The following is a 10,818-nucleotide window of genomic DNA, read 5'->3' on the forward strand; positions in this document are numbered from 1 at the left end:
ATTTCAGAGGTTCAAATGTTTTTAACTCTTATATTTATTCCATAACAGGATGGGGACTGGATTGTAAAAATACATTAAATGGACGAATACATGTGTTTGACAATACAATTTTCCTTTAAGAAATATACACACACTCATTACAAAAATAACAAGGGTATTTAAGCCAAGAACATGCTGAACCTGTATATTACTTTACCCAGAACAACTATTTAGAATAATTGTGATTTGCAAGTTTTGAATGATTCACTTTCTCATCAACGTGAATATAATATAGCAACAAACTAGACAGTAGATGTTCTTGGAAAGAATTTCAAATTACATTTACTTAGACAATTCGACAATTAGACTTACTTGGATAGAGGAGGATGTCTCAATTCAGTGAGCTTTCAGTATAGACGTGAAAGAAACTGTGATTACACAACTATTAATATTAAACAAATATTGGGCAACTATTAATTAAACATACCAAATACAGATAAGAATGCCCTTACCTGCAGAGTGTCTCTGTTTTTTGTTGTTTCACTATAATTATTATTATTACTGTAGATATTATGTTTGAAGACACTAAAATAAGAGTCACTGGATTCATAATGTTCTGATCTGCAAAGCAATTATAGCACATGGTAAGTTTTCTTTTCTTTTTTTTTTAAGTACCAGCACAACATTCATGAACATTCAATAAAATCAAGTCTCTGAATATTACCCATGTCAGCGATAGTCAGTTTAGTTTCATGTCCAGTGATTATTTCTCTATCTGCATCCATGGCACAGTAGTAGGTACTGTACTACTATCAGAGAGTGTGAAATAAGCATCTATAATATAATATTCTAGTCAGGGATTCTCCTGAGCTTTGCTTAGACATTTTGTGCACAGCCCTCAGTAAATTCAACTGTACTGTAACTGTCAATAAAAAACTGACAGTTTTTTATTTTTATTTTTATTTATATTTTAAATTTGCTGTAGAATTCTCCCCATATTTGAATATTTTCCCTAAAAATGTATCCAAAATATGACAGTTCATTGTTTTAAACAATCGACTGTAAATACTTACTTGTTACCTTCAAAAATGTTCCAGGGCTGAAATACAATGCAGTGAACTTATTCACGCAACAATAGGACGTTGCTATATCCTCTTGAGTCATTCAGAAAATGTTTAGATGATAAGTTCCATTCCCCATTGTCTGAGGTGTGCATCATCAAAGCCTTTTAGAAAGTGGACATTGTTCCTATGATAGGACATTGCTATAGGCTGCGTCTTCTTTCCTAATAGTTGCTTGCAAGACACAATGAGATTAAAATATTTTTTGAGAAAATGACATTCTATTGTCACACTGTCTCCAATTTTGGCTTATTGCATAGGTTTTGGTCGATTAATAGCTTCGGCTGTAAAGCAACCTGAATTTAAAAAGTGCATAAAAATGTCATGGAATAAATGTCCATGCTTTAAAAATATATTTGAGAAGAAGAATAACAATATTTGCCTACCACAAAAAGCTAGGATGATTGCACAGACGGCATGCACCTTTTTTAAGCATTAGCTCATTGTGAAGAACGAGAGACGGGCAATCAAAAGGAAAATGTAGTTTGAGTTGATTGTTAGATGTTGTCAGATGGCAGAGTTGCCTTTCATTGGTTAACCAAGCAGCCCCCTTTATTTAGGACACATTTTGACATCATACTTCAAACCCACTGGTGGGAGGTTTGTTATTATACATTTATAACAATAAAATGTTATTCTAAACCTTAATAGTTAAGTTAATATGAACAAACTACTGCACAGTATGTATCATTTCAAAACCTTGAGAATCTAGTTCCTGTATTTAATGATTGAAAGAAGATTCCAAAGTAGTTTTTGAATTTTTGACAAAGTACTAATGAGTGGTGACTACAGACTTTTATTTTGAAAATAGCAATAGTAATGTACAACCATAAAAGTTTGGTAGAAACCTCTGTTAGTTTTGGCAAGAGTTTTGAGAAGAAAAAAAAAGTGTCCATGTTGTGCATGTTCCAGGTTGAAATCAAATAAAATATTGCCATACTTCCTATATAACTTCTAAATACAATGTCTACTTAATGAATTCTGTGAAAAGTATGGATATATATTATTATGATTGCTGCAGGCATGTGAGAAGTGGGTGCATCTCTATGCTGTAGGGATCGCCAGTGGATTTTGCAGGTTATTGTAGAAAAGTTTAGTACTGTGCTTAAACAAATGCAACCTGAAAGTTTTTTTTTTTTCATCAACCTCAAATTTGGAACACTAATTGTTTGGATTTATGACTTTGTTTTTATAGCAGTTTTAGAGTGCAACGTTTTATAAAGTATATTGTTTATGTACAATATAAAAATGTAGATGCTTCCAATTTCAAAAACTTTTTTTAAAATGTACCTTTATAACTTTTTTCAACTCTAAAATAATCTGCCAAGGGTCTGATGTCAAAAGGGACCAACCTTAGGTGCTCTAAAGCAATCAACAATTTAAAAGGGTCATGACATGTTTTTTGTTTTTTTGTTTTATTGTGTCCCCTTAGGTGCAATTATAATATAACTATACCTTTTTTAATGGTACAAAGACCTCTTGTATGCCAGAAGATAAAAGTCATCACCCCTTTAAGTTGGAAATGTATTTTTCAGGTCTTTAAAAAAAAGTGGGACTGCCAGTTAACAGTTTACATTTTAAGTGACAAACTAACCATCTGAATAATGATATTTAACAAACTTTGCATTACATATGTATTCTTAATCTTTACACTTTGTACATTTTTACAGTTTTAAAGTTGCAATGGCCTGTTTTTGTTCTATAATGACATGCTACAACAATTGACCTTTAGGAAACTTTGAAAAATAGGCCACTTTATGTTCCATCCTGTCTTTGAAACCACATGATGTTTATCTCTTAGTAACTGGTTCTTGTGGGCACGTACAAGGGTCTCTACAGCTCATTAAATATATGTGCCTCTGACCCCATTACAAGACATAAAAGAAGACAAACAAGGAGAATACCAGAAATACTGGGTGTTATTATTATTGATATTGTTATTATTATTATGTTCTGAACCCTTCAGCTTAGACATGTTCATTCTTAAAGGTGACCTATTATGCTTTCTAGAATATGTAATATAAGTTTCAGGTGTCCCCAGAATGTGTCTGTGAAGTTTCAGTGCAAAATGCTTCTGATATAGGGTTTTCTGACTGCACACATCTGAAGCACACACACACAGAAAGCTCTGTCACACGGCATGTGAGCACTAAGTTCTCTATCATGTCTTGTTGTGCTTAAACTGTCAGACACACAAAAGTTTGTTAAAAACACGAGTTACAAAAACAATCCGTTAAGTCTGTGAAGATAAACAGTTGGGAAAGAAATTGCATGTTTATATTAGATCTATGTGGCAACAGTGTAATATACAGTAAATAAATCCACTGGCTCTAAATATGGTTCTGTGCTCGTCTGTGCAGCTAATGATAGAACGGTTCGCATGCTTTGTTCAAACTTTTGGCTCCAGAACTGGTACACTGTTGTCGCTTTCGAAAACTGAATGATGGCGCTGTGGTGGAAACGTGCAGATTAAGGGGTGGTGATATTATAAGATTCCTTTGCCACAGAGGGAGCGAAATCTCATGCCATAGTTTTTTTTAGATGCTTTCAGGAAACATCTCCTGGGTTGGTAGATGCACTGGGAACCCGATTATAGCATTTAAACACGGAAAAAGTCTGATTTTCATGATATGTTACCTTTAAATGATTCCAAGCTGTGCTTTAGTTTGAATGCATATAACTTTTAATATTGACCAGGGCCGGTTTTAACAACATCAGTTGAATATTGATCAGTGACTAAGCTAAACGGATACTAAAACAGGAACTGTATAGTAGAAGTAAAAATGTTATAATAATAAGCAGGAAAGTATATTTTGCAGGAGTGTATCTGTCTAGGGCAAACTGCCTTCACCCCTATAAAGGAGCTAACAAACTACATATTAAAACATAAGGTTTTGTCATTATTATAAAAAAAGTCTTCAAAAACTGCACTGCAGTTCGAAACAATATGTGAAGGACAAGAAATAGCTTAGCTTTCTTCAGTGATGTCTGACATTTGACATTTAAGGCTGGAATATATTGTATCCTTTCTCGTCATTCTTGGCTCAATCCCCGAACTCTCTCCACTGGCATTGTTTTCAGGGAATTGTAGGGTTGTGTAGTTTGGGTTCGGACTATCTTGATTCTGTAAGGGGAGTAAAGGGTAGGAATTTGCTCACTGAGTGCACATAGCAATTTTTAGCACAGCAACTTTATCTGCTGTGTTCCTGTAGCTCAATCTGTTGATCATTGCGGTTGAAGCACTCAATCATGGGTTAAATTTCTAGTGAATGCATGAATGCTAAAAAATATACTTTGAATGCAATGTAAGTGTTAGAAGAAGGGCATGAATGTAAATACTACACTGTCAAAATAAAAGATTAAGAGATTCTGACTTACATGAGAAGAACTGACATCAGGTTCTGTTATGTCTGGTGGAGAAGGGTCTGAAACTTCTGAAACAAATTAAAACTTGCTTTGTAGTGCCGGGAAAGTAAAAACAAGGAAGTAGAAAATAAATAATGGGGTTAAAACAACTGAGCCCTTAATATAATATTTGAAATGTACCTGCATGCAGTTCACTCTGTCTTCTCAGTCTTTTACATAGCAGTATGTTGATTATTCCACTCACAAGCAAGATGAGAGTGTTGAAGACAAACACCACATGGTAAGACCAGTTTTGATATTCTAAAACATAGGGGGAACAATGCATTTTGTTTTTGCAAATAAATAAGCCAGAAGATGAGTAATTTATACGAAACAAATAATAGAAAAATTAATTGTTGAATCTCAAAATGATTATTGGCAAAGCATTTAAAGTTTTGAACATTTTCAATTATAATGTATAAAAATAAATATAAGCATCAGCATCCTACATTCATAAGATATTTTTACCCTTGCTAATCACTAAGGTAGTTCTTACCTTTAAAACAGAGACTTAAATTTCCACAAGCGGTTTGGCTACTTGGCGTGCACTGATAATGTATGTGTCCTGTTGAACTTTCAGTGCTAAAAACGAAGCCATTATGTTCTTGTATAATATAAAAGCTTGTGTCACAATTTACAACTTTACATGTTTCATAAACATTCGTATTCATTTTTCACCTACAGAGGAAACCACAAAATACGCCTGTTATAATAAGTATTTCTGCAATACTCAAGTACTTACAGTGTAATATGGATCAAAAGGAAATTAGCTTACATATGTTGTTGAGTATGAAGGGTGCCAACAAAACCACTTCTCACATGATCAGAGTTCTCAGAGATCTAAGGGGGACAGGCTTTGAACTGTGCCTTATATAGACTACCATATACACATAGATAAAAATCACCATTCACCTAAAGATGAGCTGTCATTAGTGTGTGAAAGTCTGTTTGGTTTTAGCATTGGTTGTGAGGCTACAAACACCCACACCTAATACATGATAAAGTCTATGGCCTAGAAAGTTACTGATGTAGTCCTCTCATATTAGTGAGTAAAATACCTTCAAAAATGTCCACATTTATAATTCAGTAATATGTATTTAAAGCTTGTTAGACTACTCAGAGCTAAACAACTGAATTAGCCAATCATAAAAACTAATTTTATTTGTGAGATTGAAAAGCAGAACATCCTGTGTCTGTTGTGCTTTGCTGCGCTTGCTATATTTTTGGACATAGACATTATTCAATGGTCATAAGACATAGCCTACCAATGCCATATTAGGATATTTCACCTCTTGCTACATTTTCTTATTGCTCAACATTTCACTTCTGCTTGACTCTATACGCATCACATAACCAATAAAACAGAACCTAGATTGAACTGATCCACCTATGTCTGTTTCATGGGCTCCCGGGTACCTGTCTCCTTAGCTCCACAGCCCAACCAGATAATCAGATAACCACGGATCTCTGCAATTAGTTAAAAATCCTTTTTTTTTTAACCTTTTTTTTTCTTTGAATTTCTGCATTGTGTTATTTTTCTGTTTATAGAATGAAGGCATAACACATACATTTATCTTTTAAATAATGAACAAATTTTATTTTTGGCAAACAAAGGGGATTTACAATAAAAAAATTAAACATGAAATAAATATTGTGTGATAATTCCATATAAATAATGTTTTAATATTAGTAGTGGTATGTACATTCTACTGAACAATAGTAATTATATTTCTGGCAGAAACTATATATTTCTGATGTTAAAAACTCAGAGCGACATGCAGGATACATATATGAATATGGCAAATCTGTATTGCACTCCTATCAACCAATCAGATTCGAGAACCTGAAAGAACTGATATCAGTATACATACATATATATATATACATACATACATACATACATACATACATACATACATATATACATACATATATATATATATATATATATATACATACATACATACATACATATATATATATATTTACATTTATTCATTTAGCAGACACTTTTATCCAAAGCAACTTACAAATGAGGACAGTGGAAGCAATCAAAAACAACAAAAAGAGCAATGAAATATAAGTGCTATAACAAGTCTCAGTTAGCATAACACAGTACACATAGCAAGGGGTTTAAATATTATAATAAATAAAAAGAAAACAGATAGAATAGAAAAAGAATAGAGCAAGCTAGTGTTAGAGATTTATATATATATATATATATATATATATATATATATATATATATATATATATATATATATATATATATATATATATATATATATATATATATATATATATATATATATATATATATATAAATTGCATAATAAATGAAAAGAAAATATAATACAAAAAAGATTAGAAAGGTAGCTAGATTTGGACACCTCACCTCTCCAGGATACTTTGTATGACCTGTATATGTCCTGAGATCCCCTTTGCCAGTAGGGTTGATAGGAGGATCTCTATATATCTGTATATATATATATATATATATATATATATATATATATATAATAAAGATTTTTTTTTAATAGGAGCAATGCAAGGGAGGCAACATGTTATAGTAGCAATGATTTTTTTTACGTAAATGCAGACTCACAGCCATCATAACTGCAGTGCTTCTTTTGATTATATCTTGTTTTATTAGTTTATCATGATTTATGGATCTGGACATTCGGATCACTCACGGAAAGTAGAGAAAACATGGTTAGGTTTTGCAGTAGTTCCTCTTTTAGGACATGATCTGTAAATAGACATCGGTATGCTGGGAAATGTTGTGTTGTTTAGCACCTCTAGAGGGCTGTGATTTCCTAGGCACCTTCAACAAAACCGTTTCTCAAATTATCACAGTTCTCAGAGATCGAAGCATGGGTGTGTGTGTGTGGGGTTGGGGGTGGGGGGGCTGGGGGTTCAAGCTTTGAACAATGCCCTATATATACAACCATATACATGTAGACAAAATCACCTTTCACCTCAGGAAAGGCTGTCATTAGTGTGTGAAAGTCTGTTTGGTTTAAAACATTGGTGGAGAGGCTACAAACGCCCACACCTAATAAATTATATAATCTATGGCCTAGAAAGTTCATGGTGAAGTCCTCTCCTATCAGAGTAAAATAACTTCAAAAATATCCTAATTTATAATTCAGTAATATGTATTTAAAGGAAATACACATATTAAAGAACCCTGCTGTTGCTTGTTTGACAACTCAATAGTTAAAGGTTAACTGAATTAGCCAATCATAATGTTCATTTGATAGTTTGCTTAATGGTGATTTTGCAAAAGTACTTGCATCTTTCTCCATTGATGGTCATGAATAATTATTGTGTGGAAACAGTACACTTGGAGGAAACTTCTTGCAGACTGCAGTATGATGGTCACAAGATATGATGTCACATTCTAGAGCTTGTGTTTTGATAAATAATAAATGTAAATGTGTGTGTGTGTTTGTGTGTGTATAAATATATATATATATATACAGTGTTGGGGAGTAACTAGTTACATGTAACGGCGTTACGTAATTTAATTACAAAATTATTGTAACTGTAATTAGTTACAGTTACTAAGAAAAATGAGTAATTAAATTACAGTTACTTATGAAATTTTTAACGATTACAAAGGGGATTACATTTGAATATTTACACACATCCACATACAGATTTAACTGATTTCTTTCCCAAATTGCACTGACTATTCTGAGACATACCGCCCTAATAATTTCCGGGATGCGGAAACACAGTCTGGTTCGTAGAATCCAGTCATAAAAACGAAATGCCAAACGCGGACGGAATATGCCACATTTTGGATTACTAAATCAAAAGTAGGTCAGTACACTTGAATCAAAACATGACATGGACTAGTGTCTGTGAATATTAAGCCCCAAAAATGCAATAGATGACTTGCACATTCTGCGTGTCTGTGGAAATCAGGCGCGGACTGGACACCGGGAGAACCGGGACAATTCCCGGTGGCCTGGCAGCCGATTTTGCCCCACTAATTAAAATCATTATTGTATAATTGCCTGCCGAATGTACTAAAGCCATCATTTGTGAATCCGCCATTTGATAATTAAATCTCTAATAAGTCATGAAGTGTTAGTCAAATGGTTTGGATCAGACTCAGAGTAATCAATGCGAGAGGAAGAGAGAGAGAGAGAGAGAGAGAGAGAGAGAGAGAGAGAGAGAGAGAGAGAGAGAGAGAGAGAGAGAGAAAGAATAGAGTGGACAGCTGGAGCAGAGAAGCAGAACTACTGTTCAGGGTTTCAGGTCAGTTTCATCTGTAAAGATGCTTTTTTTGTCTTTGTTCTTTTTAATTTAATTAATCAAGCAGCAGCACGTTGCTCATCAGTCATCAGTCAAAATACTATATAAAAGGGCATCATTATTATCTGTTGTGATGTTACAGTAGTAATTTAGCTAAAAAAAAAATCAGATTTTTTTTATAGGTTCAGGGGGAGCTAGACAACAACACAATCCTTACGAAAATGAACATTTTAATATTTAACTATAAATCCAGAGAAAATGTTTACTATTGTTTAACTGTGATAACCAAAAATGTAAAATTATTTTACAAATGTATTTATTTAAAAATAAATACAAATCCATTTGCAAAAAAAAACAAAACGAGAGAGAGAGATGGATAACAGGGCAAAATAAAGAGACTGAAGAGGAAAAAGGAAGTGAAGGTGCAGTTCAGGAGAGAACTTTTAATTATTTTGCATGTCCCCAAATTAAAGAAAAAATTGTTTTGTCCATGAATTTGTTTGTATGAGTTTGAATTTTCCAGTCTGAATTTTTTTCCCAGTCCGCCCCTCCTGTAAATTAATGGCAAAGACATGGTTTCATTTACTACACATAGGCCTACTGAAGCTCGCAGTGTTTTCAACCTCTGCCGCCTCAATATAGGAGTACACGAGCACATAAACATAATTTCTAGAACTGCTCTGTGTCACTTCATGTGCATTTTACTTATTTTGAGAAAACTATCATCATATACAGAGACAGCAGTAAAAAAAACACCAATGTTTCAGGAGTTTATTACACAGAATACGTCACATGCTTATTAGATAACTGTATTTAAATTGATGTATATGCTTTTATTTATTATTCTTTAATTTTCACAAATTTAGAAAGTAATCAAAAAGTACTCAAAAGTAATTAGTTACATTACTTTAATAAAGTAATTGAAAAAGTTACACTACTATTACATTTTAAACAGGGTAACTTGTAATCTGTAACCTATTACATTTCCAAAGTAACCTTCCCAACACTGTATATATATATATATATATATATATATATATATATATATATATATATATATATATATATATATATATATATATATGCAAAAAATGTGGAACTAGTGCTCTACTTTCTCTCAACACTGCTAAGATGTTGCTTTGATGCTTGTTCTTTTGAGGTCGGTCTTTGAATTAAAATACAAATTCAAATGAAAAGCCTCAGTTGGTGGAAGACCTTGCACTCCGATTACCCACAGGTCAGATGTATAGTATCACTAGTATGTAAAGGGTTTGGTAATGTGGCATTGGCCAGTCAGCATTTATTTAACATAATCAATGTTGAAAAAAATTATTTTTTTTTTTTTCAGACAAATAGAGTAATATTCACAAAACCACAGTTGTCTCAGTTGTTTCCAGTTGTATTTTCACATCAGCAAGGATAAGGGAAAGTATTTAAAAAGAATACCTCTTAGAATAACAGGCCTGATATCAGGTTTGGTATGTGTTAGCTTTGACTGTCCAGGCTAAGCAGTATTCCGTAACAACCTCATATAAAATAAAAGAAAATACAATTATGTTCCGATGTTAATGCAGACTCGATGTTAACAGCTACTTTAAAATAGGTATTTTATAGTATAATTGTAGCGGCGATCTGCTGGGAGGTGTGTCTGAGTGCGTGTGCATGTGACAGCGGCTTGCTTCTGAATGCGCGTGACAGAGCACAGCTCCGCAGCGCGCTTCAGCAGGTGAGCAAAATTAGACTAATTAGCAGTGCACACCAGAAACCTTCAGACAGTAGAAGCAGCACAAGTTTGTTCAGTTTGCAATGCAGCTAAGAATAGTTAAAGAAAAGAGAAATCGCTGAAGAATCACGGAATTAAAACTCATGGGAAAAGGAAAAGATCAAAGGGGCTACCGGTAAGCTCACGAGTAAGAACGAGTGAAATCATGAGTCTGGTCAATTTCCTTCCCTTTTCAAGAGTGGGAAGCCATGAAGTTATAAATACACTTGACAATAATATTTTATAATAGATTTGATTGTATCTTGAACTGTTTAGTTCACTGTG

The sequence above is a fragment of the Carassius carassius genome, chromosome 2, assembly GCF_963082965.1.
Source record: "Carassius carassius chromosome 2, fCarCar2.1, whole genome shotgun sequence".
Taxonomy (NCBI): domain Eukaryota; kingdom Metazoa; phylum Chordata; class Actinopteri; order Cypriniformes; family Cyprinidae; genus Carassius; species Carassius carassius.